The following is a 23,341-nucleotide window of genomic DNA, read 5'->3' on the forward strand; positions in this document are numbered from 1 at the left end:
CACTAATTCTCTCCTCTATCTGAACTGTTCTATTGGCTAAGCTTGTTACCTCTTTTTAACAGTTCATGAATTGAGTTTTTCATCTCTTTTTGATTCATTTTCATAGTTTCAATTCCCTTGGAGAAGTATTCTTTCTGTTCATTGAATTGTTTTTTGAGCTCTCTAAATTGCCTTGCTGTGCTTTCTTGTATATCCCTGAGTATTTTTAGGACTTCAATTTTAAATTCTCTGTCATTTAACTCCAAGGTTTATAAGCTATTGAAATTTTTTTCTATAGATTTTTCCTCATCTATCTGAGCTACCTCACTGTCTTTTGTATCCATGATATTCAATTTATTTTTCTTTAATGGCATTTGAGAGTGGTATTGTTAATAACACTAATAAGAGTTGATAAAAAAATTTGTTTTTGAGAAAATGCAGTGAAAAACTGAAAATTCTATTGTGCTAAGTGGAACAAAAATACGTAGAATGGAGGGCCTGGGTTGGAGGGGAGTGACAAAGAGGCAAAAACAAGGCAAAACCCCATAAATGCCACAGGAAAAAATTTGGATCAAGAATAAAATAATTTGTTGTAAATGATGGTCAAATGAGACAAATAGTGTAAGAGAAAGAAAAAGAGAAAAAATATACAGTGAAAAATGGAAATTCTATTGTATTAAGTGGCACAAAAACTATAGAATGGAGAGCTGGAGTTGGGGGAAATGCTAAAGAAATAAAAAGCAAAGTTAAAAGCACACAAAATGCCACAAAGAAAAAAATCTGAATCCAGAATAAAATAATTTGTTTATGGGTGAGATTCAAATGAGAGAAAAAGTGAAAGAGAAAAGAAGAAACAAAAAGAGAGAGTAAAAAAAAATTGAGTTAAGTTTTTTGGAATGTAACACTCAATGGAAAAAAAAAGATTAGAAAATGTAACACCAATGGGTAATAACATTCAAAATAAAAAGAATAAAACAGAAAGAGGATAAAATGACCAAGGTGGAAGGAAAAAAAAAAATATAAGAAAAAAATGAAAAAAGTTATAAAGACTGGATTTTTCCTGGTTTTAAGAAGTTATCTTCTTCCTTTTTCTTTCCTCTTTCTCTTTTTGGCCGGTGGCGCTGTACCCCAGGTTCTGTCCCTGTGGCTCTCTTAGGCAGATATTTGCTGTTGTGTTGCTATGGTGATGACATAAACTAGGTGTTGGTCCCATTGGTAGGTGGGGCTTGTTTGCGTTTGCAGGTTCCGACAATGAGAGAGTCTGTTTTCCTGGAACCTCTCCCCAAATCTCTCCTTCCTGAACCAGCAGACTGGGACCCAGCTGTGAAGTTGCCCCAGCCACTGTCTGGAGAGCAAGAGGGTCTAAGAGCTGCCAGATCTCCCCTCTATCCCCACTCAACACAGGGTTCTGGGTAAGGCTTTGCCAGCCAGAGGCATCAGCGTAATCAGGCAGGACTGGGAGATGATTGCCTTTCAGGTGTCTTTCTATGCCTCAGCACTCCACAGGTCTTCTTTCCACAGGTTGTCTGCAAGCTGCCTGCATGCCCTTCCCCCCACCACTTCCGCAGTTCTCTTCCCCTGAAGTGTGCTTTGTTAGCCTGTATTGCTGGCGGAGGTGCCGCACCCAGATAGGTCCTGGTGTAGGGAAGTGGCTTTTGTGCACTTCCTGCGTGCTCTTGTTTGGGAAGGCAGGATTATTCAGAAACTCTGGTCAAAGCCCACACAGAGGGTCACTACTGACAGTCTCTGACCCAGCCCCTCCGTCCAGGAATGCGGGCACCCACACCGGAAGCACCAGGTGGATCCACTCGCACACTGCCCATGCTCGCCGACAGGGATACCGGGAGTAAGCAAGGCAACTGCTCACCCACCTCTGCCGGGTTCTGCCACTGGTGTTGGCTCCATGTGGGCTGAGCCACGGCACACTCTCTCCTTGGCTTGAATGTCTCTGCCCTAGCCCAGCTCTTTCCGCGCCCGCAGCCCTCGCTTTCTCTCAGTTCCAAGTGAAAGCAGCCCTTGTTCAGGTCAGTGAGAAAAGTGGAATACTCCGTTCTCTGTCTTATTTCCTTGAGAGTGGATTATGTATTCAGCCACCTTTTCACCCAATCATACCTGTTTGATGTATGTGTATTTCAGATGCTCCTGAGATTGTTTTTCTGTCTCTAGTTGTTGAATTTGTTGAAGTTTCAGGGAGAGGTATTGGGAGTACTCCTCACGGTGCCATTTCTCTGACGTCATTTAGCTAGGTACCTTTAGATATAGACTGCTGGAAAGGGGGTATGTGATAATAAGAGGGTGTCCTGAGCATGAAGTTAGCTTTGGCCCAGAGCAAGGAGCCTAGGATTTTCCTAATTAACACTCAGGCTTTTGAGGAAGTTGTAGCTTAGGTGCTTTGATTTTTAAACTTACATTCAGTGAGAGCCTCCTGCAGCTGGGGCTCTGTTCCCTGTCCCTGCACAGGACTTCTTATTCATCTGCTTCCTTCCCAGGAACATGGTGACAAAGCTCTTACCAGGAGTCCCCAGGTCTCTGCACAGAGGAAGTCTCCCTCCAGGCCCAGCACCCTTGTCACCCCTCTGCAGACAGACCATGCTGGCTCCCAGGGAGTGGGTTCCCAGCTGTTCCCCAAGGAGGGAAGACACTGCACTGCATGTGGCCTTCGCTTGGCCATGACTGGGTCAGACATTCTACAGCCTCGCCTTGAAAACCCCTAGATCAGACTGAAGTACAAGGCTCCTCAGTTCTGACTGCTAATGACCTCAGCTGAGGGTTGTTAGCTCATCACCTCCGGCATCAGAGGTAGGCACTCTCATCTGTTCCCTTCCTTCCTGCAACCATGAAAATGCACTGCCAGTGGTGGGAGTCAACTGGTTCACACTGCTTTGGCAAAACTGATAACCTGATTTTTTGTTGAGTTCGGTGAATCGGTTGTTAAAGTTGTTAAAATGGCACTTGTGATCAGGATTCTCTCTAAGGTGGATGGAAATCACAAATTTACATTCCTTACTCTTTTCTTTTTGTGTGTGTGTGTATTTTTCTGAAGTTGGAAACTGGGAGGCAGTCAGACAGACTCCCGCATGCGCCCGACCTGGATCCACCCAGCATGCCCACCAGGGGGCGATGCTCTGCCCATCTGGGGCATTGCTCTGTTGCATCCAGAGCCATTCTAGCACCTGAGGCAGAGGCCATGGAGCCATCCTCAGCGCCCGGGCCAACTTTGCTCCAATGGAGCCTTGGCTGTGGGAGGGGAAGAGAGAGACAGAGAGGAAGGAGAGAGGGAGGGGTGGAGAAGCAGATGGGCGCTTCTCCTATGTGCCTTGGCCGGGAATCGAACCTGGGACTCCTGCACGCCAGGTCAACGCTCTACTACTGAGCCAACCGGCCAGGGCTCCTTACTCTTTTCTAATGTCCATCTGCGCAACAGCGTATTGTGTACCTCATTTCAAAAGGGCATTTGCATTTGTTACTAGATTAACCAAGTATAGCAAAATAAGGATTTGAACATAATAAAATCCAAATTTTATTGAATTTTATAATTTCACTGAATTTATTGAATTTATATAATTTCATATATATATGAAAATATCTTAATTCTGTCTTCTGTAAATTGGGGATACAGTGTATTTTCTTTGAGGTGATGTGAGAGCAATGCTAAGGGGATACCGCTAGTATATGTGACATTTAAGCTCATATAGAGCTTTATTAACTGGGACATTTCAGTCCAAATAAGTAAATGTGAATACACTGAAAACTATTGTTTCAGAAGCCTGAAAAAAATGTTTTTTAAAAAACTTTTTCTTCTATAAATTATTCTGGCCAATGTTTTGATTTTCTATTTCCCCTTGGGCATGAAGACAGTCTTTTGGATTTAGGGACCTCACATTGTAATAATTGTAAACAGAGTTCACTTGAAAGGCTTAAGGTAGACATTACCAAAAGCTCTGTAACTAAAACATATGTAAAATAAAGAAACAGATTCCAGGTTTATGATGGTATTTTTAAAGGCACTAACTCTGCCAGCATGAGAAAGGGGGAGCAGAACTCAGAAAGGGAAAGGTCAGGTGGCACAATATCCCCACTACACACTCAGGGCACATGATCCCTGAGCATTGACCACTGTTGTCACTGACAAAATGTGTTCTTTTCCCAATCAAACAACCTCTTTGTTCAAATTACCTGTAGTAAATCATTTTCTCTGTTTTTACAAAATTCAGGCACATTTTGTGAGATAGAGGCAGTATCTGCTCATCAGAACAAGCCTATCAAGCCGGAGTTCTCAGGACTTGTTTACACAATGAAAGCAAGTTTTCCACATTCTGTTTCCTGTCCCATATAATAAAGACTTGCGTGTAACTCAGCAGTGTGGTAAGTTGTCAGGCAGGTCAGTATCCCAGACTCTGCCCAGATGTCAAGGGTATGAAAGCCAGTAAATAGAACCAATACCAGAAAGCATTTGTGGTTTGATGTCATACAGCTATAAAGTGAGACAGTAAAAATATAAATAACTTCAAATGAATCCTTTTATGCCAACTTGCTGTAAAACATTGAAAAGATCCAGGCCAGGTTTAGTGACAGACCCTGCATGTCACGGAACTCTGTCCTGTCCTGTACTTCTAGCCCTGATGGCTAGGTTCCCACCACACCATCTGTTCCTGACACTTGGTCTCATTAGCATGACTATTTTTATTGATACACACAGCCAGGGTCCTCATAGCATCTTAGCTAAGCATTATTTATTGTATATGTATATACAACAATATTAACAGTTGAGCACCAGGATTGGACTTCAGGGCATCATTAAAATCAGCCAGTGTTCACTAAGAGATTTAATGATGAACTTAATAGTATTAAATGGGAAAAAAAATGCCTTTGGCCTTTACATTCTCATTTAAAAACATATAAAAGAGCAGTAATTCAGGCAGTTATACTTCTCTCAAAGATTTTGCTCTAAATCACAGATGGCAATAGGAGGCCACGGCTGTGTACTGGCTCCCACCCACTTACTCTGACTGAAGCCAGAAGTGTCCTCTGCAGTCATAATTAGCAAACTGCCTACAAACTCAGCTCTTTAAATTAGAGGCCAGGGAGTGCCAGGCAGAGACATAGAGGGTAGAAAACAAGCAAAAATGATGCTCTAGGTTGCACTGGAGGCTGCCTCCCCCGCAACCTCATGTCCTAGCCTTGCTCCTGGGTACCACCCTGGCAGCAGTGTCGTGTGGAGCAGGTGCTACGCTGTCTGAGAAAGCTCCTGGGCTGGCTTTGGCCACACAGCTTCTAGGCACCATGCATCCCTGGACCAGCTCCCGCCTGCCCTGACTCCTTGCCACACACAGGTCATCTATTTCTGTTTAGGAAACATATGATTTACCAACTAATTATCCAAATATGACCATGATGTATATCCTGGAAAGCTCTGAAGAGTGGGGGGGTGGGGTGACTGGTCTGAAAGTCTAGCAGTTCTGATTAGAGACCATTAGGATGGGTTTCAAGTTTGGACAGCTATAGTTTTGGCAGAGTAGAAAACAAGTCCTAGATTTTACTCAGTGGCCTGGCTCTGAGTTTGCTCTGGGGCTGGCCAACCTCCGAGTCAGTTCTCTCCTCTGTGAAGCGCCTCCCAGAGTTGGTATGACACTTCTCATAGCTGTTAAGGTCTTGGGCCACTGGTCCTTTCTTTTCTAGAGACCTTAGAAGTAATGAAAATGTGACCAGAATAACAATATGACTGCCCTTTCTAGGCACTTCCGCCTGCTCCTCTGGACACCAGGTGGAACATGCCGTGGCAGGTGGCAGGTGGCCGCGCCTCTCCCTACCTCCAGTGCCAGGACAGACTTTTATTTCGGACATGCCGAAGGACAGTGCTGAGAAGGGCTCAGGCAGGAGACGCTACCGAGTTTCTGCCCAAGCAGCCAGGGGAATTACACTGCTGAGTCCTTCTCACACTTTTTAAAGTTGTGTCAGGAAAAATAACCACCAGAAACAGAAGCACAAGCTCTGCAAATTAAAATAGAGCTGCACAAAGATCTTCTTTGCATTTTAAAGCAAATTACAGAATCACTCAACTAATTTCAACAATGAGAAGAATGTGGAACCAGTCAGAATTACACATGCATGGACACTGGTGATGACACCTAAAATTAGATTCCTAGTGGCAGCTTCTGCAAAAATAGTGATTGCTCATCAGAAAATACATACGTTCCTATGTGGAATGCTCCTGCCTGCGATAAATTCTTCCAACAAAATGACAACTCAAGCATTTACCAACCTGCTTTAGAAAATATGCAAGTTCATGTTTCTTGTTCAAAATTGTGTAAACAGTACAGATAGGGGAAAGGAATGTGACAGAAACATTAGAATCCTGAATTCTTTGTCACATAAGAACTGCTGAAACATGACTAGAAACCAGGTAAAGAACAACGTCAGAAAAATGGTGTCGTGAGGGTTGCTCCCCGGAAAAAATGACGTCAGAGAAATGGTGCAGTGAGGGGTGCTCCCAATATTTCTCCCTGAAATTTCAACAAATTCAACAATTAGAGACAGAAAAACAATCTCAGGAGCATCTGAAATACACATACACCAAATAAACGTATGACTGGGTGAAAAGGTGGGTGAATATATAATCCACTCTGAAAGAAATAAGACAGAGAACGGAGTATTCCACTTTCCTCACTGATCTGAGGAAGGCCGCTTTTGCTTGGAACTGAGAGGAAAGGAGGGCTGGGGGCGAGGGAAGAGTTGGGCTAGGGCAGACAGTCAAGCCGAGGAGAGAGCGCACTGGTGGCTGATGAGATCGCGGATGTGGAGCTAGCGCAAGCGGCAGACTCCGGCAACGGTGGCCGAGTGGGTTGCCCATGGAGGCCGGCACCAGAGCGGCTTTGGGCTTTGTTCACTCCTGGTCTGCAATCGCGGGTGGTGTGCGAGTGGCTCCACCTGGCGCCTCTGGTGTGGGCGCATGCATTGGCAGAGGGAGGGGCTGGGCCAGAGACTGTCAGCAATGGACTTCTGTGTAGGCTGCAGCCAGAGTTTCTGTGGGGTCCCGGCTCCCAATCAACAGCAAGGGAATGATCCCTAGGTCTGGACCTTTCTGGCCGGAGTGCCTCTGCCAGCCAATACAGGTTACAAAGCACATACCCACAGAGCAGACCTCTGAGAGCACTGTGGAAGTGGTGGGGGCTGGGCACTGGGTACGCAAGCAGCTTGCTGCAGGTTATCAAACAGGGCACAAGGGAGAAGCCTGTGGAGATTAGACTCACAGAGCGCTAAGGCAAACTAGACATACCCGGGGACCCTTAGAAAGGAGCCTGACCAGCAGTTGGATCCCAGACCTCCCTGCTTACGTTGGCAGCTCTGGTTGAAAAAGCCTTACCGAGGACTGTGTTTTGAGCGGACCTGGAGGAGGGACTTGGCAGTTCTTAGGACCTCTTGCTCTGCAGGCAGTGGCTGGGGCAAATTCCTGCCAGCTGATACAGGTTACAAAGTGCATTCCCACGGAGCAGACCTCAGAAAGCACTGCGGAAGTTGTGCAGGCTGGGCTGCAGGTTTCCAAACAGGGCACAAGGGAAAAAGGGCTGTGGAGAGTAGATCCTCAGAGCACTGAGGAATACTAGACATGCCGGGAGGCTCTTAGAAGCACCGGAGGTCCCGGGTTCGATTCCCGGCCAGGGCACACAGGGGAAGTGCCCATCTGCTTCTCCACCCCTGCCCCTCTCCTTCCTCTCTGTCTCTCTCTTCCCCTCCTGCAGCCGAGGCTCCATTGTAGCAAGGATGGCCCGGGCGCTGGGGATGGCTCCTTGGCCTCTGCCCCAGGCACTGGAGTGGCTCTGGTCGCGGCGGAGCGATGCTCCGGAGGGGCAGAGCATCGCCCCCTAGTGGGCAGAGCGTCGCCCCCCTGGTGGGCGTGCCGGGTGGATCCCAGTCGGGCACATGCGGGAGTCTGTCTGACTGTCTCTGTTTCTAGCTTCAGAAAAATACAAAAAAAAAAAAAAAAAAAAAAAAAGAGAAAGGCACCTGAAAAGCAATCGGCTCCCTGCCCTGCCTGCTTATGCTGGCGGCTCTGGTTGGCAAAGCTTTATCCAGAACTGTGCTTTGAGTGGGGCTGGAGGGGGGATTTGGCAACTCTTAGAGCTTCTTGCTCTGCAAACAGTGGCTGGGTCCCCAGGCTGCTGGATCAGAAAAAAGCGATGTGGGGAGAGGCACCGGGAAAACAGACTCTCCTATTGTCGAAGCCTGCAAACCGTAACAAGCCCTGCCTACCAACAGGACTGAGGTCCAGCCTATGTCATCACCATAGCGACACATCAATTGCAAATTTCTACTCAAGAGTGCCACAGGAGCAAAACCTGTGGTACAGCGCCACCAGCCAAAAAGAAAAGAAAAAAGTAAAAAGAAGATTAACCCTCAAAATCAGAAAAAAAATCACATTTTTTATAACTTGTTCCCATTTTTGTCTTGTACTTTTCATCTTTTTTTTCTACTTTGGTCATTTTATCCTCTTACAATCTTATTCTTTCATTTTCATTTTGAACCTCATTACCCATAGGTGTTATATTTTCCATTCTTGTTTTTCTTCGTTATGAGGGTTATTCCAAAAACCTTAACTCTTGTTTTCCTCTTTTTTCTTCTTTTCTCTTTCACTTTTTCTCTCATTCAATCATCATTGAGAAACAAATTATTTTATTCTGGATTCAAATTTTTTCTTTGTGACATTTTGTGTGTATATTACTTTGTTTTTTATCTCTTTATCATTTCCCCCCAAATCTGGCTCTTGGTTCTATGTAGTTTTTGTTCCACTTAGCACAACAGAGTTTTCATTGTTTCAATTTTTTTTTGGTTTTTCTTAGCCATCTCTTATTAGTGTAATTAACAACACCACTCTCAAAGGCCATTAAGAAAAAAGAAAATTGCCTGACCTGTGGTGGCGCAGTGGATAAAGCATCAACCTGGAAACACTGAGGTCGCTGGTTCAAAACCCTGGCTTGCCTGGTCAAGGCACATATGGGAGTTGATGCTTCCTGCTCCTCCCCCCCCCCCTCTCTCTCCCTCCTTTTCTCTAAAAATGAATGAATAAAAAAATATTCTTAAAAAAAAAAAAGAAATCAAATATCATGGATACAAAAGACTAAGATGTAGCTCAGACAGATGAGGAAAAATCTATAAAAAAATTTCAATTGCTTAGAAACCTTGGAGTTAAATGACAGAGAATTAAAAATTGAAGTCCTAAAAATACTCAGGGAAATACAAGAAAGCACAAAAAGGCAATTTAGAGAGCTCAAAAAACAATTCATTGAACAAAAAGAATACATCACCATGAAAACTGAAACTATGAAAGGAATCAAACATAGATGAAAAACTAAATTCATAAACTGAAAAATGAGGTAACAAGCTCAGGTAATAGAACAGGCCAGATAGAGGAGAGAATCAGTGACATAAAATACAGGCAACTAGAGACACTACAGACAACTAGAGAGAAGAGGAGAGAGACTCAAAAATTTTAAAAAATGAGAAAGCCCTAACAGGAATTGTCTGACTTCATATGACAGAGCAACATAAGAAAAATGAGCATATCAGAAAGAGAAGAGAGAGAAAATGGAATGGAGAACATATTCAAACAAATAACAGATGAGAACTTCCCAAGCCTGTGGAAAGAATTAGAGCCTTGAATCTAAGAAGCAAACAGAACACCGAGTTATCTTAACTCAAACAGACATACTCCAAGGCACATCGTAATGAAATTATCACAAACCAATGAAAAAGAAAAAGTCATCAAGGAAGCCAGGGAAAAGAAGAATATAACATATAAAGCAAGATCCATTAGGCTATCATCAGATTTCTCAGCAGAAACTCTACAAGCTAGAAGAGAATGGACCCCATTTAAAGTTCTGCAAGAGAGAAGCTTCCAGCCAAGAACACTATATCCATCAAAGCTATCCTTCAAATATGAAGGAGAAATAAAAGCATTCACAGATTCAGAAAACATGAGGAAATTTATCACCAGAAAACCCTCATTTCAGAAAATACTAAGGGGGGTAATCTGACCAGATACAAAGAACAAAAAACAAAACTACAAGTAAAAGCTCCATCAAGATCACAATAAAAACAAGATTAGTCTGTGACAAAAAAAAGGGGGGAGAGGATAGAGATTAACAGTAGCAAAGGAGGATGGAGTGCAGAAGCACTCATGAGAAAATGTACTACAGTGAACATGATAGGTACCCTTTCCATTACTTAATGGTAACCACCCCTGAAAAAATCACCACAGAAACACGTGGCTTAAAAAAAGAAGAAACAGAAGAAAGAAGTATGGAATACAACCAAACAAAAAAAATGATAGAAAAACAAAAGATAAAAATCAAAGAAGATACAAACCTATCAGAAAGCAATATATAAAATGGCAATAGAAAACCCTCAAGTGTCAATAATTATACTAAATGTAAATGGACTGAACTAACCAATAAAAAGATGTAGAGTAGCAGAATGGATTAAAAAAGAAAATCCAACTGTATGCTGCCTTCAAGAAACACATCTAAGCTACAAAAATAAAAAATTCAAAATGAAAACAATTCTCCAAGTAAATAACATCCAGAGAAAAGCAAGTGTAGCCATACTCATATCTAACAATGCTGACTACAAGACATCAAATGTAATCAGAGACAATGATGGTCAGTTCATAATGATAAAAGGGACATTGAATCAAGAGGACATAACACTTCTTAATATATATATGCACCAAACCAAGGAGCACCAAAGTATAAAAGACATATACTAACTGATCTAAAAATAAAAACCGACAAAAGTACAATCATACTTGGAGACCTGAATACACCGCTGACGGCTCTAGATCATTCATCCAAACAGAAAATCAATAAAGAAATATCGGCCTTAAATGAAACACTAGAACAATTGTATATGATAGGCATCTACAGGACATTTCATCCCAAAGTGCCAGAGTATATAATCTTCTCCAGTGTACATGGAACATTCTCAAGAATTGACCATATGCTGGACCACAAAAATAACATCAACAAATTCAGAAAGATTGAAATGATACAAAACATATTTTCTGACCATAAAGCTTTGAAACTAGAATTAAACTGCAAAAAAAAGTAAACAAACCCACAAATTTGTGGAAATTTAACAACATACTTCTAAAAAATGAGTGGGTCAAAAAAGAAATAAAAGCAGAGATCAAAAGATACATACAGAGAAACCAATATGACATATCAGGATCAGTTTTTCCTCGGCTTGGATCTCTGTGCCACAGCCTGGTCAGCCATTTGTGCCGCGGCCTGGATCTATTCACCCCCTTTGCCTGCCTCAGTTTCTATATTCATGGATCCCAGAGAAAGCCTCCCTGTTTAGGTTAGTGAGGAAGGTGGAGCATTTCTTACTCCCTATTTCCTTCGGGGTTTGGTTATACATTTAGCCAATTTTTCGCTCGACCATGCCTTCGGGTGTATTGCGAAACATCTGGAGGCTCCAAGGATAGGTTTTTCTGTTTCTGGTTGAAGATCTTGTTGAGTTTTGGGGGAGATTTATCGGTATCACTTCCTACCCCGCCATTACTCTGACGTCATCTCTGGTAATGTTTTCAACTTCACTGATTTTTATTTTATCAAGTGTCAATTTACTGTTAAGTTGGTCCAGTGAATTTTTTATTTCAAATAGTGTATTTTCAGCTCCTTAATTTCTCTTATTATATTTATATTTTCATTTAAATCTTTAAGACCACTTATATTAGTTGCTGTTAAACTTTGTCTGATAATTCTATAATCTCTTTTATTTCCAAGAATGTTTGTGTTGATCAGTATTCCTTTTGTTGTGGGTCCGATTTTGCTGGGGGGTTTTTTGTACGTCAAATAATTTTGTATTATATGCTCAACTTATGAGTGTAAGTTTTTTGTAAAATATTTTTTACTGAAGTATGATTGACATACGACAATATACATATTTATGGCAGAAGGACAAATTCTAAGCCATTCATTTATTTATCAGAGGAATCACTCACAATGATGTCACTCTCTAGCTTAAAATATTTTAAAGTTGATTATATAATTTAATGTCCATGGTGGGATATTTTTTAATTGCTAACATGCTATATCAGAAAGGGTATTGTGCTAATAAGCATAAAGCAAGATGACCATAGGAAAACTGCCATCGTCACCATCTTGGCTTGGCCTCTAGGCTCTCATTACGTAACCCCCACCTCATTTCTCACCAATTTCTACTCCATAAGCTTTAGCACTTGTAGAGTCTCTGCCTTTTGTTTGTGGCATCTCTCCTCTTGTCTTTCTGGTCGATTCCTCTCCTTCCCTTTGGGTGGTTGAAACATTATCTGCCTCTACATCTATATATCAATAGTTATCTGTACCTCATTTGGCGTGTGCTTCATGGTACTGTATTAATTTGTTTACATAATGCCTCCTCTTATAAACTAGGTTTTTGAGGAAGTGAATGCAAAATCAAAAAATATGTTTAAGAAAAATTAGTGCAGAAGAAATATTTGAGAACAACGGGATAAAGGCTGCATGACAGAAACAATTTAGAAGATTGTTCAGTATCTATAATCTCATTTAATGTCAACCTTCATAGCTAAAGAAACCCAAAGTCCTCTGAATATCAAATCATCTTACTTCTTCTTGTTAGACTCCTAACCAGAGTTGAAAACTATTTTGAAATTCAGAATTTTAAAACGTGAAAACTTCAAGTACAGAGATTTTAGGATCCATATTTTATTCTACATATTTTACAATATAAGCAAATCTGCCAAGTTTTGGTGAGTTTCAATGTTGAAAAAGTGTCTGCAATTTCCTCAGCTAACTATATTTAATATCCTACTGTGGTATCCATTGCAACTGACATATATGAACATACCGTGCCCACAATCACATTGTTACAAAACCCTATGGTTTAACATTGTGTCATAAAATCTTTTTTTTTCAAGAATAAAATATTTTAATCCAAAAAGTTTTCTATTTGGGGGAAAAAAACCCTTAAAACAAAAATTTTTATGACACTGGACAACCAATGACCTGATTCTTGGGAGATGGAAAACAAATCAGGCATGTTGTGCTGCTGCCCCAGTGAACTGCAGTGAGATAGGGTCCAGCAGTGGCAGAGAGGGGAACACAGGTCGAGATCAGCAGACAACCTCAGCCCACAGTCTGGGAGAACGAGTTGACTGCAGTCTGCAGGAAAGATATCCAAGAGGAGACTACTGCATGGAGGGGACCCTGGAGAGCTGCAGCAGGGTCCCAAGAAACACAAGTATGTGAAGGAATAACCAGAGGTTGAGAAATGAATCATCTGAGACTATGAGAAAAAACACCGGGTGCTCATACAAGGCCAGAAACAGTCATTGTTTTTACCAGGCAGAGTGGAAAACCGCATAATTAACAGGGCTTTAGAAAGAGCACTCAAAAGAATCTTGCCTCAGCAGTGAGCAATAATTAGCTATAGGCTAAATGCTGTTCTTTTCTCACCTAAGAACTTGAAAAACAAGACCCAAAAGTAATGTTTTCTTTCCAACTGCCTTAACTGCAGCCCAGAACAAAGTTCAGAAAGATTTATAGAAATACTAATAGGTAGACTTCCTACTGTCTGACATCCAACCAAAGATGACCAGTCCTGCAAAGAAGTAAGAAAACCCATAGTTTTTGAGAACAATCACAAAAAAACAATTCAGAAGTAAGAAAACCCATAGTTTTTTAGAACAATCACAAAAAACCAATTCAGAATTGACAGAGAAGTTAAAATTAGCATATTAAACAGTTAATAATTATAATCCACATGTACAAAAAGTTAAGTAGAGACATAGAAGACTGAAATCAAACTTCTAGAGGTGAGAACGACAAAGGTATGAGATGAAAAATATATACTGAATGCAATTAATGGCAGAATAGAGACAGAGGAAAAGACTAGTGAATCTGGAAACAGCAGTAGAAACTACACAAAATGAAACGCAGAGAGAAAAAACAGTAAAAAACAAAATCGGAAGGTATCAGTGAACTGTAGGAAAACTTCATGTGTTCTAATGTACATTAAACTGAAATCCCGGCCCTGGCCGGTTGGCTCAGCAATAGAGCGTCGGCCTGGCGTGCGGGGGACCCAGGTTCGATTCCCGGCCAGGGCACATAGGAGAAGCGCCCATTTGCTTCTCCACTCCCCCCCCCCTCCTTCCTCTGTCTCTCTCTTTCCCTTCCGCAGCCAAGGCTCCATTGGAGCAAAGATGGCCCGGGCGCTGGGGATGGCTCCTTGGCCTCTGCCCCAGGCGCTAGAGTGGCTCTGGTCGCGGCAGAGCGACGCCCGGAGGGGCAGAGCATCGCCCCCTGGTGGGCAGAGCGTCGCCCCTGGTGGGCAGAGCATCGCCCCTGGTGGGCGTGCCGGGTGGATCCCAGTCGGGTGCATGCGGGAGTCTGTCTGACTGTCTCTCCCCGTTTCCAGCTTCAGGAAAAAAACAACAACAAAAAAACAAAACAAAACTGAAATCCCTAAAGGCGAAAAGAAAAAGGGAAGGGGAGATAATATGTTTAAAGAAATAATAAAGGAAAATAATCAAATTTGATGAAAATTATAAATCCACAGATTCAAAGAACTCAATAAACTCTAAGGACAGGACACATAAAAGAAGCTATGTGAGGACATGGAACAAATTGCTCAAAATCAGTGATAACAAAGAAGTATTAAGAGGAGTCAAATGAATTGAAGATAAGAATTATGACAGATTTCTAGTTGGAAACAATGCAAATAAGATAGTGGAGCAACATCAATAAAATATGGAAATAAAAAATATCAACCCAGTAATATGTAACCAGCAAAAATATTTTTGAAAAACTAATGTAAGATAAAGACATTTTCAGATGTACAAAAGCTGATATAATTTATAACGCATATCTGCCCTATAAGAAACGTTAAAGAAGTCCTTTAGGCAGAAGAAAAATGATAACAGATGGAAATATGGGTATTTACAAAGGGGTAAAATACTGGAAATAACTAAAGAGGTAAATATATAAATATATATTTTATTATTTAAATGTGTTTAAAATATAATTGGTTGTTTAAACAAAAATAATAATTCATGGGGAGTTAACAACATATTTGGTAAAATGTAACAACAATAGCAAAAAAGTGCTGGGAGGGGAGAAATGAAAGTATTCTACTATATATGAAGTCAAATAATATCACTGGAAAGTAAATTTTAATAAATGGAAGATGTCTACTATAAATCAGAAACAACTAACATAACAGAACAAAGAGTTCTACTTAATAAGACAGCAGGGTAAGATAAAATGGAATAACGAAGTAAGATAAATGGAATAACTCAATGAATACAAAAGAAGGCATAAAAAAGATGAAAGGGAAACAAACAAACAAAAAAGACAGGATATATAAAAAACACGCCTGGCCTGTGGTGGTGCAGTGGATAAAGTGTCGACCTGGAATGCTGAGGTCGCCGGTTCAAAACCCCTGGCTTGCTCAGTGAAGGTACATATGGGAAGCAACTACTATGAGTTGATGCTTCCTGCTTCTTTCCACCCCCCGCCCCCCGCTTTCTCTCTCATCTCTCTAAAAATCAATCAATAAAAAAATCTTTGAATAAAATCACAAGAATATAGACTTAATCCTGTTTCAATAATCACATTAAATGTTAACATTCTCAAATTCTGGTTAAAAGACAAAAATGGTGAGATTGCATAAAAAGTCAATAACTGTTTATATGCTGCTTATAGGGAACACACTTTCCCTATAAAAAACCAAATAGATAAAAACAAAATGACAGAAATGGGTATTAACATGCTAACATTAATTAAAAGAACAATTCAGTGGCTATATTCATATCAAAGTATATCTCCCCCCAAAAGGGTTATATTCTAATGTTCAAGGAGCCATCCATCAATAGGGTATTAAAATCTAAATGCTTAAGTACCTAATAACAGAGTTTAAAATTGCATAACGCAAAACCTGATATAACAGAAAGGACAAATAGACAAACCCATAATTATAGTCAGATTTTAGATTTCAATGATCCTCCCTTAGTAATTGTCAGAATCATAGAAGAAAATCAGCCAGAATTCAGTCTTGAACAATGACACAGAAAATTCAGTAAAATCTCTAACAAATCCACTAAAGTTAATGTTAGTTCCACAATGTTGCAGAACATAAGATCAATAAACAAGGATAAATTGTATATCTATATGCTAGCAACTAATTCATACAAGTTAAAATTATAAACAAATTTCATATCTAATAGTATCAAAAATATGAAATAGTGAAAAGTCTGACAAAAGATGTTTAAGTCCTGTACACCAAAAGCTGCAAAACATTGCATGGAGAAAAGAAAGGAGATTTAAATAAATGGAGATATTTACTGTGTTCATGGTTTGGAAGAATAAACATTGTTAAGATTTCAATTCTCTCCAAATTTATCTGTAGGTTTAATACAATCCCAATAAAAACTCCATAGGAATTTTTTTTGTAGAAATTGACAACTTGTTTCTAAAATTCACATGAAAATGCAAAGGTATTAAAATAACCAAAACAACTTTGAAAAACAAGAACAAAATTGAATTAATAACACCAACTCATAAGAAACCTTATTATAGATCTATGGTGACTAAGAGACTGTACTATTAGTATCAAGATTGATAGATAGGAACAAAACACAGAACCCAGAAATAGACCAGGTATATATGGGCAACTGATTTTCAGTAAAAGTGCAAAAGTTCAGACAGTTCAATTGAGAATGCACAGTATTTTTAACAATCAATGCTGGAACAATTAAATATCTATTTGCAAAAACTGAACTTCCATCCATATTTTAAAGTGAATCTTAAACCCAAATGTAAAACCTAAAACTGCAAAACTTTAATAGGAAAAAAAAATCTTTGTGACTTTGGATTAGGGCAAGATTTTCTAGCTATGACACCAAAAATATAATCCAGAAAAAAAAAGAAAGATAAATTGAACTTCATTAAATTTAATATTTAAAAAAACTATTATCTTTGAAAGCGACTGTTAAAGAGGATGTAAATAAAGGCAAGCCCCATACAGGCAGAAAATATTTGCAAAGCATGTATCTGCAAAGTAAATAAAAAAATTGTATGTACATATATATAGAAGATTTTCAAAAATCAATAATAAAAACCAAACCTCCAGGCCCTGGTTGGTTGGCTCAGTGGTAGAGAGTCGGCCTGGCGTGCAGGAGTCCCGGGTTCAATTCCCGGCCAGGGCACAGAGGAGAAGCGCCCATCTGCTTCTCCACCCTTCCCCCTCTCCTTCCTCTCTGTCTCTCTCTTCCTCTCCCGCAGCCAAGGCTCCATTGGAGCAAAGTTGGCCCGGGTGCTGTAGATGGCTCTGCGGCCTCTGCCTCAGGCGTGAGAATGGCTCTGGTTGCAACAGAGCGACGCCCCAGATGGGCAGAGCATCGCCCCCTGGTGGGCGTGCCGGGTGGATCCCGGTCAGGGGCATGCGGGAGTCTGACTGCCTCCCCATTTCCAACTTCAGAAAAATACAAAAAAACAACCAAACCAAAAAACCCAAACCTCCAAAAGGGCAAAGTTTTAGACACTCCATCAAAGCAGAGATATATGGATGGAAAGTAAAGACATGAAAATTTCCTCAACATAGTAATTAAGGCAATACAAACTAAAACCATGAGTTGCTATTACCATTAAAATGTTTAGAATTAAAATGACCAAGTGTGAGCACAAATGCAGAGAAACATAAACCGTCCTGTACTGCTGGTGGGGATGAAAAATGGTATAAGCCCTTTGGAGGACAGTTTGGTAGGGTTTTTTGAAAAGTTAAACATACTGCTTCTACCATTTGCTCCAAACATTCCACTCCTGGGTGTTGACTCCAGAGAAATAAAAGCGTAATTCCACACAAAGACTTTTTGTAAGTAACAAACATGTGCACAAATGTTTAGAATATATTTCTTCATGATAGCCATAAAATGGAAAGATCAAATATCCTTCGAAAATGAATGCATAAATTTTGGTATATCCATACCATCGCATACTGCTCAATAATGAAAAGGATGACTCTCAAAATAACTATGCAGAGTGAAAAGCCAGACAAGAAAAAGTACATACTGTATGATTCTCTACTTGTATAAAACTCTTTAAAAATTGCAGACTCAGCTATATTGACAGAAAGCAGATCACTGGTGGACTGGGGATGGAGGGGGGGCATGTGGAGAAGGGTAAGAGGTCAAATGACTAAAGGCGCTGAGAAAAATTTGGGGAGAGATGGACATGTTCATTATCTTGATTATAATGAAGTTTCCACAGGTATATAAGTATGTGAAAACTTACCAAGCTGTCATTCTAATTATGTGCACTCTACTGTATGTCAACTATACCTCAATGAAGAAATGCAAAACCGTTTCCTGTGGCCTCTCAATTCTATACACTTTAGATTTCATATATGTACAGTAATCCTTTCTGCAAGCTACCAGCAGTGTCTCTTTCATTAAAACCAGCTAAATAATTTTGAGGAATTTCTCAGAAATTTCAAAGTCTGTTAACTTGTAATTTTATAGGTTCACTTCTTCTCTAACCTTCATCCCAATGTGCTACAAGGTATTTCCTCAGGTTGTCAGTAATCTAATTTTCACCATCACAGGCCTTTCTGGTGATTGTGGATCTTACAGTCACTAAAGTGAACCAGTGGCACTGCTTATCAGAAAGGTGGACCCCAAAGGAAGGCAGCCACTGACTCAGCAGGAGACGCATGGACAAGGAGCAGCACGTTCAAGTCCCTGTCACCGAGGCACAGAACCTAACCTTCTTTCCTTCAGAAAATCTGGGTGGAGGGGGGGGCCTCCTCTGTTAAAGAGGTTTCACCAACTATGTCCCTGTCTTGACAATCCAGTTATAGTACCTCTCATTTTTACTCCTACCCCTGAGTTCCAGCTCTCCACTTCACACTAGAAAAGCAGTGTGAAGGCTCATCTTTTCTAGTCTCTGAAAAGTAGAAACTGTGAACACAGAGGCTGAAGCAAGACTACCTACACAGTACATGAGGTTTCTATATTCATGTCAAATCATTCATTAGCCAAGTTCCTTTCTTTTCCGTAAGTCAATACTCTTGTGACTCTTCCCATAACCATCTTCCTCCAACTATTTCCTTTGTTAAATATATGCGTACACAGTTTTACATGTGTATTATGTATCAATTACCATATAATTACATAATTACTGTAATAGAATTTAACTGCATAATTAGAATGTATAATTACATAATTTAAACATGTAATTACTAAGTTTAAAAATTTATGGAAATTATTTTTTAAATGAATAATGCATGTATGGAGGCAACTATCAAACTTCACACTGTAGGCCTTCAAAAAGTATTTGAACTGAAAACACAATTTGTAACCAGTAATCAGTTATTTCACTTGATGTCTTGAATACTTTCAAACGTTTTAATGGATTTTTTATTTTATTTTATTAAAATATTATAAACCTTCGGCCCTGGCCAGTTGGCTCAGCGGTAGAGCGTCGGCCTAGCGTGCGGAGGACCTGGGTTCGATTCCCGGCCAGGGCACACAGGAGAAGCGCCCATTTGCTTCTCCACCCCTCCACCGCGCCTTCCTCTCTGTCTCTCTCTTCCCCTCCCGCAGCCAAGGCTCCATTGGAGCAAAGATGGCCCAGGCACTGGGAATGGCTCTGTGGCCTCTGCCTCAGGCGCTAGAGTGGCTCTGGTCGCAATATGGTGACGCCCAGGATGGGCAGAGCATCGCCCCCTGGTGGGCAGAGCGTCGCCCCATGGTGGGCGTGCCGGGTGGATCCCAGTTGGGTGCATGCGGGAGTCTGTCTGACTGTCTCTCCCTGTTTCCAGCTTCAGAAAAATGCAAAAAAAAATATATATATATATTATTATAAACCTTCACTGGCTACAGGAGAAAGAGACCAAAAGGCAATGGTCAGGGGGCGTGCCCATGGTCTGACAGCATTATTAACCTCCTCTGACAGATATATTAAAGTGTCTTTAATGTAACTGACTGCAGATAATAAGTAGTAATGGTTAGTATGAAAGTCATTACTTAACTGGTGTTTTGGTGAATCCAGGAAAAGTGTTTCCAGTTCCGCCCCCAAACCATGCTTAGTTTCAGGTAAATTGTTACTCTAAATGGTGATTGTAGAACTGTTTCATAATAAGAAAGTATACTTGACTTCATTTCATTTCCACTTGAAGCATACATTTTAAAAAAAAATTCTAAGTGTATTTTATCAGTGGAATTATGATAAGTCAACTATGCCAGACACTAGGGATGGAAACAGGAATTGGATGTGATCTCTGGCCTGCGTTGTTCAGACAGACACATAAGCCTACAAATAAGACAGGGAGAGAATACAGGAAGTAATAACTTTTGAAAACTTTTAAAAGTCTAATGTTATAATTTAGTGCCTGAGGAAATAATCCTTATCCTCTAACCCAGCAATCAATTATTGATTTTCCTGATCCAAATCAGCACAACAGTTGATTATTTTCTGCACAGGAAAATTCCTACTCCTATTCAGACCCATCCTTTCATACACACTTATTCATATGACAATTACCCCGTTATCTCATAATTGTGTATCTTTCTGCTGCTTCTTCAGAATGTGAGTTCTAGGAGGGTACTCAGTACAGGAAACAATTCCTCACATGTGCTGAATACCACAAGAGTAAGAGACACACAAACACACACATACACTCCCCCCCTCACACACACACTGAAGGAGCATTTCCCTGCTCTTCTAATAGGAACAGAGTATGTATCTCTTGACAACACATCTTTCAAAACTGAACAGTTTAACTTGCAAGTATTCTTAAAGATCATTCTCAAATGATTACTTATTCTTAGACATAAAAAGGATATACATGCACAAAATAAAAGAATATGCCTCACGGAGATGGGAGGAAAAAATGAGCGTAATAGTAAACCACAGACTAAATCTTTATATTATCCATCACACTGGCCCTGAGAAAGAAGGTCTGCATCTGCCAGAACCAATCAGCCTGGTTTCAAGAGTAGCCCAGTTTTAGCAGACTGCTCCATCACTGACTGTCTTGTGAATTCATCTGTAATAGGCTCACGTACAATTCATTCATTAATTACTACTGCCAACATTTACTGAGTTTCTGTCTGCTATATGTGAAACACTGCGCTGGGCATGGAAGATGTGACAAAGAGCAGGAAATAATTGCCCCTGTCTGCATGGAGTTTGAGTGCCAGGAATGGGGCAGACATACAAGCAAACATAACAGTGCATGAGCTCAGCCCAGGGATGGGTACCAGGGTAATGGAGCATGGAGGAGGATGGGTACCCCTTCAAACTCAATATTCTGCACCCCAGGAACTAGCTCCTTATTGGTTTCTTCTAGGTGACCACTCCTGAGCTGATGGGGGTAATCCAACTGAACTTCATGTGACATAGCAAGTCACTTAGAACCACCCAATGTCCCAGACCCGGAGTAACACATCCACTAGTGTCAGGAGTCCCAGTCTTTCTATAGACACCTGACCCCACCCCCTCATCCAGATAGAAATTCACAGGCATTATTCTTAATGTGTCTTTCTTGGGAGACAAGTTGGTAGGCTGGGGTGCAGCATGCCGTCTGGCAAATAGGAAGCATTCCAGGTTGAATGCTGAATCCATACATGGGTTTCACTTATCATCTGTGGCATAGTATATATGAATGGGACTTTTTTTCTTTTTAAAATATTTTTTCATCATTTCTAAATAAAGAGACATAGTAATGAAATGTGGTAGTACTTAGAAGCCTCCTTATTTATCATGTATCATGGAGTTGATTATGACCTCAGGAGTTTATCAAAGCCATGTTTCAAAGCTCAAAGCTCAGCTGAAGCTTTCAGACTGAGAAGGGGGGCATACATTTTAGCCTAACCCCAAACGTCCCTTGCGTTGTTTGTGGGGCATTCCTGGCATCACCAGGGCAATTCCTTGCATTCTTCCACAAATACTGATAGAAAGCCACTGTTAACATGTGCATGTTTTGAAACGTGTCACCAGGAAATGCCAATTTGGTTCATCAGATCAGCTGCCATCATCTCAGAAATGAGAAATGGGGTCCTGGGTGGAATGGGAGAGAGCATGGGGCAGGTGAGAAAAAATGGCTTGATATTAATGTTACTACTTGGTCTGTTGATTCTTGAAAGTCCTATAAGATCAGAGAATCCCAGGTCTTGGAAGGATGCTGGACTAGCCACAAAACTAATGCAAGCATCCATACCAACAAACAAAGTGTCTGTTCTTAGTAGGATGGGGAGCTGTATGTCCCCCAAAAAACCCTTTTGATATCTCAGATGGTAGAAAGGTCTTCCTAATAAGCCCCAAACTCCGAATTCCACTCCGTGGTCCCGTTTTCTTGGGGTTCTTTTTGCCCTGAAGTCAGAAGAACCAATTTAATCATCTGCTCCCATAGTGTAAGGGCTGAAATTAAAGCTCACTTTTAAGTGCTGCTTTGACATCTGATAGATCCAGGAGGGTCCTCTCATCGCCTCATCACAAGTCCCCCACCCACTGTGCCCAGTAGATGAGGTCTCCTAGCCTAGCCAATCAACCCTCCTAACCAAGGAGACCAGGTACAGTACCTACTTATTCTCAAATAATGAGTGTCTTCCCCTGCCTGCCAACAGAAATACTCAAACAAGCCAATCTCAGCGGGGATCAGGGGCACCACACCCTCTTGTTACTACACGGCCTGCCTCTCACAGCCCCTGCTGGTTCAATTTGTTCCAGACTGCAACCCTGTGTGGCCTTACATCCTCCTCCCCAGGCTGTGAACACACGTGGCATATAAAGAGCTTTCAATCTCATCTGCCCAACATCAGGTGCGGCATGTTTGGCCATTGCCATTAATCTAGGGCAGAAACCCGCCTTCCCCAATAAGGTGTAGAGGAGGCAATACAAGCAGCTGCCTGTCCATGGAAGGACTTAGGAACCTGGGAAGAAGGGTTAAAGAGAAGCCACAAGACCTCTACTTCATGGGAATTGATAAATCACATTTCCTCACACTTTCTGCCTTCTCTAAATACCACCATGAATTTTCATGGGTGGCATGGGTATAACTGCCAACGCAGTGCAGTGGCGACAACAAGAAAAGTGATCAGGGACAGAAACTAAAGAGTTACTCTTTGGGAAAAAGAAAACAGAAATATTCCGGGGACTCAGGACCAAGGGGACAGGAAGGTTATCCTAGAAAATATGTATAATTATGCATTTAATTCACCACCAGATTCTGTTTGTGCCCTACACTAGTTCTTTGAATAGCACAGCCCAGGGTACTGGAACTCTATCTGTCTCTGTATGAAAACAAAGAATGATGAGCAAGAGAACTAATGATTAGTACTAATGTG

At 41.0% G+C, this 23,341-nt stretch overlaps 1 protein-coding gene across 7 annotated transcripts in view; it reads right to left on the bottom strand.

Moving 5' to 3' along the window:
* The window catches only part of AFF3 (ALF transcription elongation factor 3), a 729,890-nt gene that overhangs the window by 290,927 nt on the left and 415,622 nt on the right, over positions 1-23,341 (bottom strand). The gene's annotated exons all lie outside the window — the stretch shown is intronic.

This window comes from Saccopteryx leptura, chromosome 3 (assembly GCF_036850995.1).
Source record: "Saccopteryx leptura isolate mSacLep1 chromosome 3, mSacLep1_pri_phased_curated, whole genome shotgun sequence".
In the NCBI taxonomy this organism is placed as follows: Eukaryota; Metazoa; Chordata; class Mammalia; order Chiroptera; family Emballonuridae; genus Saccopteryx; species Saccopteryx leptura.